The following is a 7321-nucleotide window of genomic DNA, read 5'->3' on the forward strand; positions in this document are numbered from 1 at the left end:
AAATGAATTACAATGTGTGGAGCGAGTCATTGTGGCCTGGTGCACTGTAAAACATTGTGAGTTGATTAAACTAAAGCAAACAATATTCTTACATAGAATCACTTTTTTATCACCAAATGAATCAGTAGCTTTTAGTACAGTAAAGCCCACATCACTGGTGACTGAACCCACTGTGGTTGGCTCAGCAGTGATGTAAAGCAGATGATGTCCCGGTTAAAAGCCACAGAAACGATCACAGTGTGAGAGATGACTGCTGTGGAATTATCCTCACAATGAGAGATTGTATAGGACTGAAAGTAAAAGCTTGACAATCAGTGCTTGAAAATCACAACGGTGCTTTAACATGCTGTGATGCAACTGTTTAGGTGGATTAAACATTATTATTGTTATTGTTATTATTACTATTATTATTATTATTATACTCACAAGAACAGAAAGAAAACAAGCCAGAACAAAGCAACACATGAATGAATAAAAGTATCTAGACACTGTTAAAAGACCTTGTCAGACTGAAGCATTCAGTGATCCCATTACTGGAAACACATCATTTATCTTAAGGGACATAACAAAACCAAAGGAAGACTAGAAACAGCGAAATGAAGTGGTCCTTGAGAAGAGCCTTGAGGCACACCCTTTGGCATCAAATCTATTGTACAACCTTGTACAGCAGCTCACTCCTCTCATTTACTTTCAGTAATAACATCTGAACTATGTATCCTGGAAAATCTGATAATCAGCTGATTAGAATTTCCCCTAGAGCTTTTGACTTTTTGCACAATGTCAAGGCTGACTGAAAGGAAAGATCCAGGAATTTCAGCTTTGTGTTGGGTCTAATTAATCAGCCTTTAAATAAAGTGGACATGTATTTTGCCCAGTTTAATCTGCAGGACTTTCTGAGGGTGATTTGTTTTGGTGCCATCGAGGAAGTGAGGAGGGAAAACCACTTCAGATTATTTTCCAGTGTCTTTACTGCTGGAAAGCACCAGGGAGAAAATGTGTCAAGCAGCCAAGAACGACAGCCGTCACAGACATTGAGCTCAAGAAGACCGAAAAACTGTCAGGGACTGTGAAGTGAAAAAACGTTGTATTTTTTTTAAACATTGTAATGATAATGATAAATCTCAGTCTCATTTAAATTGAGTTGAATCCACTACACTCCTGTATGATGTTTTACAGTGCATTTGTGTGGCGCGTCTGCAGAAGCCAGGATGACTGCTTTTAACTGGAGAACAGTCACCGGGTGTGGAAACAACACTGTCATGGTGGTCACCGTTTTTTCTCTCCCTCCAGCCCATGGGAGACCCTGCTGAAGATTAATGTGGAGACCTGTTAATATAGTTTGAACCGTGGATGTTCAGGATCATAACTCTTGCTTCTCTCCTGTCCGAACACGACGGTTGTTTTAAATGTCTCGTGAGCCGACAACGATGCTCCTGAAGTTTATTCTGGAATGGCTACTCTTCAAGATGCAGCCCAGTTACAAACGAACAGGTAATTTTCCTGTGTCCCTTCCGAGAACTTGTGCACATAAATGAAATATGGATGCAGCTTGAAATCAACTCCAGCAGCATCCAATCTCCTGAATAAACTTTAGGGATGTTTCCCTGCCAACTCTTGCTTGGATACCAACACTTCCTTAGCAACCGCATGGCCAGTGGCTATGTGTGCGTTTAATGCTGTCAGGAGCTGCGGGGCTCAGCTGTTGATGGAACACAGTTATCCTTTTTCTCATTACTGGCTGATCTATGTGTGAGATCCACCAGGCCTGAGGGAGACCATCAGGGACTTAGCATGTGTGTGTGAGCACAGTGTGGCCAATAAGGAGAACAGACCCGCTCTGTGGAAACACCTGTCCACCACTCGGAACAGAAATCTGAGCACACAAACAAAGGATTTTCTCCTCATCGCACTCCAGATGTCATCGGATATGGATGTAAACACAGCTCGCCGAGTAAACAGCTCAAACACGTGGACACGAGGACGTGCATGCATCATTTCATGAAGGATCAGAAGGCAGAAATCAGGTGCTCCTGCCGTGACAGCAGTGTTGGTTTACCTATTTCTACATGCACACGAGCCGCATCCTTCCACTGACACATAAACAGGGAAGAACCAAAAACCTTTTCTCCAAAACAACACACACCACGCTGGATGGACTTCCTGTTTCTAGGGTTGATTATATAAGCATCTTTGGATGGAGAACAGGTGGTGTCATGCCCACAGAGAAACCTTGACATTTCGTGTTTAATTTGATATTCATCAGACAATAAGTTGCAATGCTCGTTAGGGCAACAATCGCACAACTAAAAAAGTCACATTGGTGATTTTGGAGGAGAACACTACCTTTCCCTTATTAACCCCCCCCCCCCCCCCCCCCTCCTCATACAGACGTTAATGTTAGTGGGCTCCAACATCAGCCCCTAATGGTCATACAAGGTCAGCAGCAAAAGCCCTTGTCTTCTGAAAATCCCTGCGGCACAAAAATATTGTTCTCAGTAGGCTTCTTTGCTAATTTTGCCATAACGGGCTTTCAAAAGTATACTGAAATCGGAGAACATGCAAATACTAGCACTGTAACGGCACTCAGTAGAGTGACTACCTCCACCAAGGCCCAGCAGTCGGCTTTAATACAAACAAGCTGCTCCACAAACTCATGCCTATTAGTTCCCTAATTGTGCCAGATTTTTTTTAATCAAGATCCACAAATTATTCCCTGATCTGGAACCTGCATCCAGACATAATGGGTTCTTTCCTGACTAATTTACCATCTTTCCACCAAGTTTAATTTCAGACGTTAAGGCACACAAGCTGGTGAGAAGCAGAATTATCACCTGGCTGCCGTTTTGCTCAGCTCCGAGGTGTTTCAGCATCTTTCAGCGCTCTCATCATTCTCACTGTTTCCAGCAGCTCTAATGAAGCACTCTACACTACCTGTGGACATAAACAGTCAGCGATGCTCGGGGGAAACTAGCAGAGCATTTAGCAGCTAAAGCATTTCCCGATGAAGTCGGTGTTGACCAAAACAGAGCTAAAAGGAAAGTGAATGTTGGACTTTTGTAAATCATTTAGATATTAACACTCAAAATAAATGCTATAGTGTGTTATATAGTTGCTATAAAAATTATATTATAACAATAATAATACATTTTTCTCAAAACAAAGTTACAAAGAGCTTCATAATGTAAAAACAATGAAAATAGCAAAACAACAAATAGCAACACAGTAATTAAGGAATAAAAAGATGAGACATGTGAGAGAAATTGAAGCATCACATTAATGGAGTTGGAATTAGGTAAAGTTAGGAAATATTTCACGATTTAAGTACGCTGTAAGTTTTGATTCAAATGAAGCAACTGACTCAGCATTTAGCATAAAAGGTGATAATGACGCGATTTGAGTCCTTTGCTTCAGGTGTTTAATCTACTAACAACACCACCCTGCCACTGCAGCTGTCAAATACGTTACAATCTTTAAGAGAAATAAAACATACATAAAATAATTATTATCTACGATAAATAAGTTTATGATCGTTAATTTTAATTCAAAAGAAATGAAGACCAACAAGTCTGCGAAAGAGTGATAGAAACTGACATTTATTCGGCTGCCAGGGCGACGCTCCATCCATCTCCCCTGAGTGATGTGACACATTCATTTACTGAAGACCTCGGTCTCATCATTTGAAGATGTGATATGTGTTCAAAGATTATCCCGGTGATGGATTGTAACCGTCTATCACAAGGAAATTGTGTAATTATTTACAGACAAGGACACGAAGAAGGACGAGAGTGATTGAACCTGTGACCTCGAAGCGCCATCGGCAGCAAAGACCCACAGCTCAACTTATCGGCTGTGAGATATTGTCGCATCAAAGTCCTACTTAGACATCCATCTGTTGATGGATCAGAATTCGGTAAACATGTCCACCGCCATATGAGATGAAGGACTTAATGAAAAGAGGAAAGCAATGCGGGAGTGAAAGGAAAAGAGAAGCAGCACAGGTTGGCTCTCATTAGGCTCCTCTTGTCAAAACTCCACAGGAGGTTTCCTGGGGAGAAAAGCCACACATGCCGAGTCTCATAGTAAAGCTCATTTTTAAATCATAAATCAACGAGTCTGAGTCCATCAGGGGCGAAGTGATGCCTTTGTCAGCTGGCAGTGTACATATTCTCAATAAAAAGGATCTAAGTCTTTGATGCCACAGTTCTATTCCCCTGGGATGAATGTTCAATTTGCTCTGACTCCACGATACCACTCAGAAACTGACAGGAGCATGAAACTTTAACGTGAGATGTGGATTCAGGGAATACGACTCACATTAAATAAACAAAAAAAATCTCTCTCTCCCTCCATCGGTTTTCCTCGTTTGAGCTTTACAGGAAGACGTGTTGTTAATCTCCTCCAGCCGCTCACCTTGTGTGAAGAGCTTCCAGCTTGGCGGCTCTCCGGTTTTCATTAAACTGTTTATCCTGCAGGAAAGTGCATTGTTAATTACTGCTAACGATACAGACGTTTGGCGCCGGAGGGCCTTGTTTAATAATGAAAGCGCTTTTCCTCTCTCTGCTGGAGGGGATGTGACAAACTACACGCTGCTGCACTGGAACAAATTAGCGTTTGTTTTCTTTCAGGCCAACACTGGTTTAAAGATATCATCCACACGCCCAAAACAGGAGTGAAGAGAGATGTTCTGATTACAGCATGGGTCTATAATTTACATTGACCCATTTCTCTGCTTTCCGTGTGGTGAGAGAATTCCAGGAAAACAAGAACACAACACACTACAGGCACAGCACTGCAGGCAGCGCCTCGGCTGCACATCTGTTGGTGTGATTTACCTCCTCATTCGTGAATGTGGCTCAAATATCAAAGTAAAACATGCTGATCTGTGAGTATGCATGTTGTAACATAAAAAAAGTTCTAATTACATAGTTATCTGGCACAAGACTTTTTCAAGAAGCGGTATATATATATATATATATAGATGTGATTTGGGAGAATAATCACATGATTAGAAATGTGGACTGTGTCTAAATCTGAGGCGTTTAGGTTGAGGAGAGTAATGCAGGAGCCAGAAATATAGACTTCCTTATTTTACTATATAAGGAAGGAGGTGGGTCGAGACATTGAAATTTACCAGTTATACCTCAGATCCATGAAGACAGTTGAAGGCAAGATTGGAGTCGATGCCTTATCTGGAGCAAGTTCTTTGTGTTTCGACGGCCAAGGAAGTGGTTCCAGGGTAGCACCAACTCCTTGCTGATCTAAAAGAAAAAAACGCCAGGATTACATGAACACTTCAGATCGCGGTTCACTTCTCTGTGTGCAGAACACAACATTTGTGTCAGTGAAGACTTGATTAATCTTCTTTTCCAAGATCTCACTATAGACTGTGTGCTTTGTCTTCCAGTGACAGATAAGTCACAATCTTAAAAGTAAAAAAATAATGATCAAATATATGGTCGATTCCTATTCTGCCGGTGGCTGAAAACTAACAATATAAATGAAAATCATAAAGTGAACTACCGAACAAAGTTGGACACTTTGGTGGAGATTTTCCTTTTTGGTTTTAATTAATGTCTTAAATCAGAAACAAGACTTTTCTGCAGAATGAGGGGCGAGATGGAGGCGAGAGCCGAGGCCACGTCTGCCATTTATCTCGTTCCCTGTGAACCCTCTTCTAATGGCCATTTAATTCATAGAACTAAGGGATTATCAAAGCCGTTTGAAAATGAGTCGTTACGGAGAGGAGATAGATTGTGAGACAGCCATGGGAGGTGGGTCACGTTAACCCGAAAGGCCCGAAGGAAAAATACGAAGCGCATGCAAATGAAGTATAAAAAGAATGATTATTCTTCTCTCCCTCTAGATTCCACAAGCTCAACATAAGCTCTAATCAGCAATAAAGCATGAGCCCAAAGTGGGAAGCCCGCGAGGAGGAGCCTCCGTCCTCCACCCGAAATAATGTCACAGTTTCGAGGGACTCTTAGGAGGAGAAGAAAAGAGAGACAAAAGAGGATGTGTGTGTTAGAGAACAAAGCTGGACCGAGGAATGGAGACGCAAAGTGACAAGTGTACAAAATTGGGAGCGCATAACCCGATAAAATATAGATCTCAAACATAACAGTGAAGAGGCAGGGTCACCTTGTAGCCACTGAGTGCCACTTAGGAAATAGCTAAGAAAAGCTAAAGCGGCTAGCATTGACTGTATCTTATTCAGTGTTGGCCTTCGTCACTCTTCCTTTTCCCTCTCTATTGTTTACAGGCTGAACTTGATCCAGTAAAATCCCTGTCACAATGAAAACAAAACCATTCTCCTGCTGGTTTTCTGAAATATGTAATTTTCAATATAGGTTTGGGTGCAGTATGGATGAGGAAAAATTCATTAAATCTTGGTCTGGATCCAGATCAGGGAGATTCCAGGTTGTTGTTTCACTTTAAATAATGTTGCAAGACATTTTGTTTGTTTGTTTGTTTACATGTTCACTGATTTACCCAGGGAATAATTCATGGGTCTGGATGAAAAAATCTGGCATATTTAAGGAACTGGTACCTATGAGTGTGTGCAAATTTGGTGCATCCTGATCGAATTTGGGGGGACTGTCAGGACCAGTCTACCAGCACCTCTGAAACTAACATTCAATTATATCTTTTTAAATTTACAGTTTAAAAAACGAATTACTTTATAGTTATTTTTACGATGGTTGTGGGGGTTTGTTGGATTGTCACTATACAAATATCTATGAATAATTCATGGGCACTATATATACCATAACTGAACCAGAAACCCATTGTTTAAACACTACATCCGATAAAAACAAGCAAATCATCCATGATCAAATACATTTAAAAAGTCTAACATACAATACCAATACAATTCTCGGTTCAAATCCCGATTCAGTTGGCTTGTCAGCCATAGCCGTCCAAAGTGTTGGGGGTATAGGTGAGAATGAGACTGGCCTTAATTGAGTCAAATTCATGTCCATTAGCCAAATGTATGCATTATAGTTTATCATCAGTGAATATCATTTACATCTTTATGAGATATTATTACAGCCCTGGATTTAAAGAATATTGCGAACGCATTGAACTATCAAGGCTCTGCCCTGGAGACTAATGACTCAAACCTGAGGCTGCACTGGAGATGAGAGGGAGATTTAAATGTGTGGTACACACAACAAAAGCCCTATTTATATGTTACATTGAAATGCTACAATATTATTCCTGTGTGTGAGATTAAAGGGCGGTGAGAGAGGCATGCACGAGCACGTGCACGGTCACAGTGTGACACAGGCCACTTCATCAGCTCATGCCTCTGCTCACCACG

Source organism: Platichthys flesus, chromosome 6 (assembly GCF_949316205.1).
Source record: "Platichthys flesus chromosome 6, fPlaFle2.1, whole genome shotgun sequence".
NCBI lineage: Eukaryota > Metazoa > Chordata > Actinopteri > Pleuronectiformes > Pleuronectidae > Platichthys > Platichthys flesus.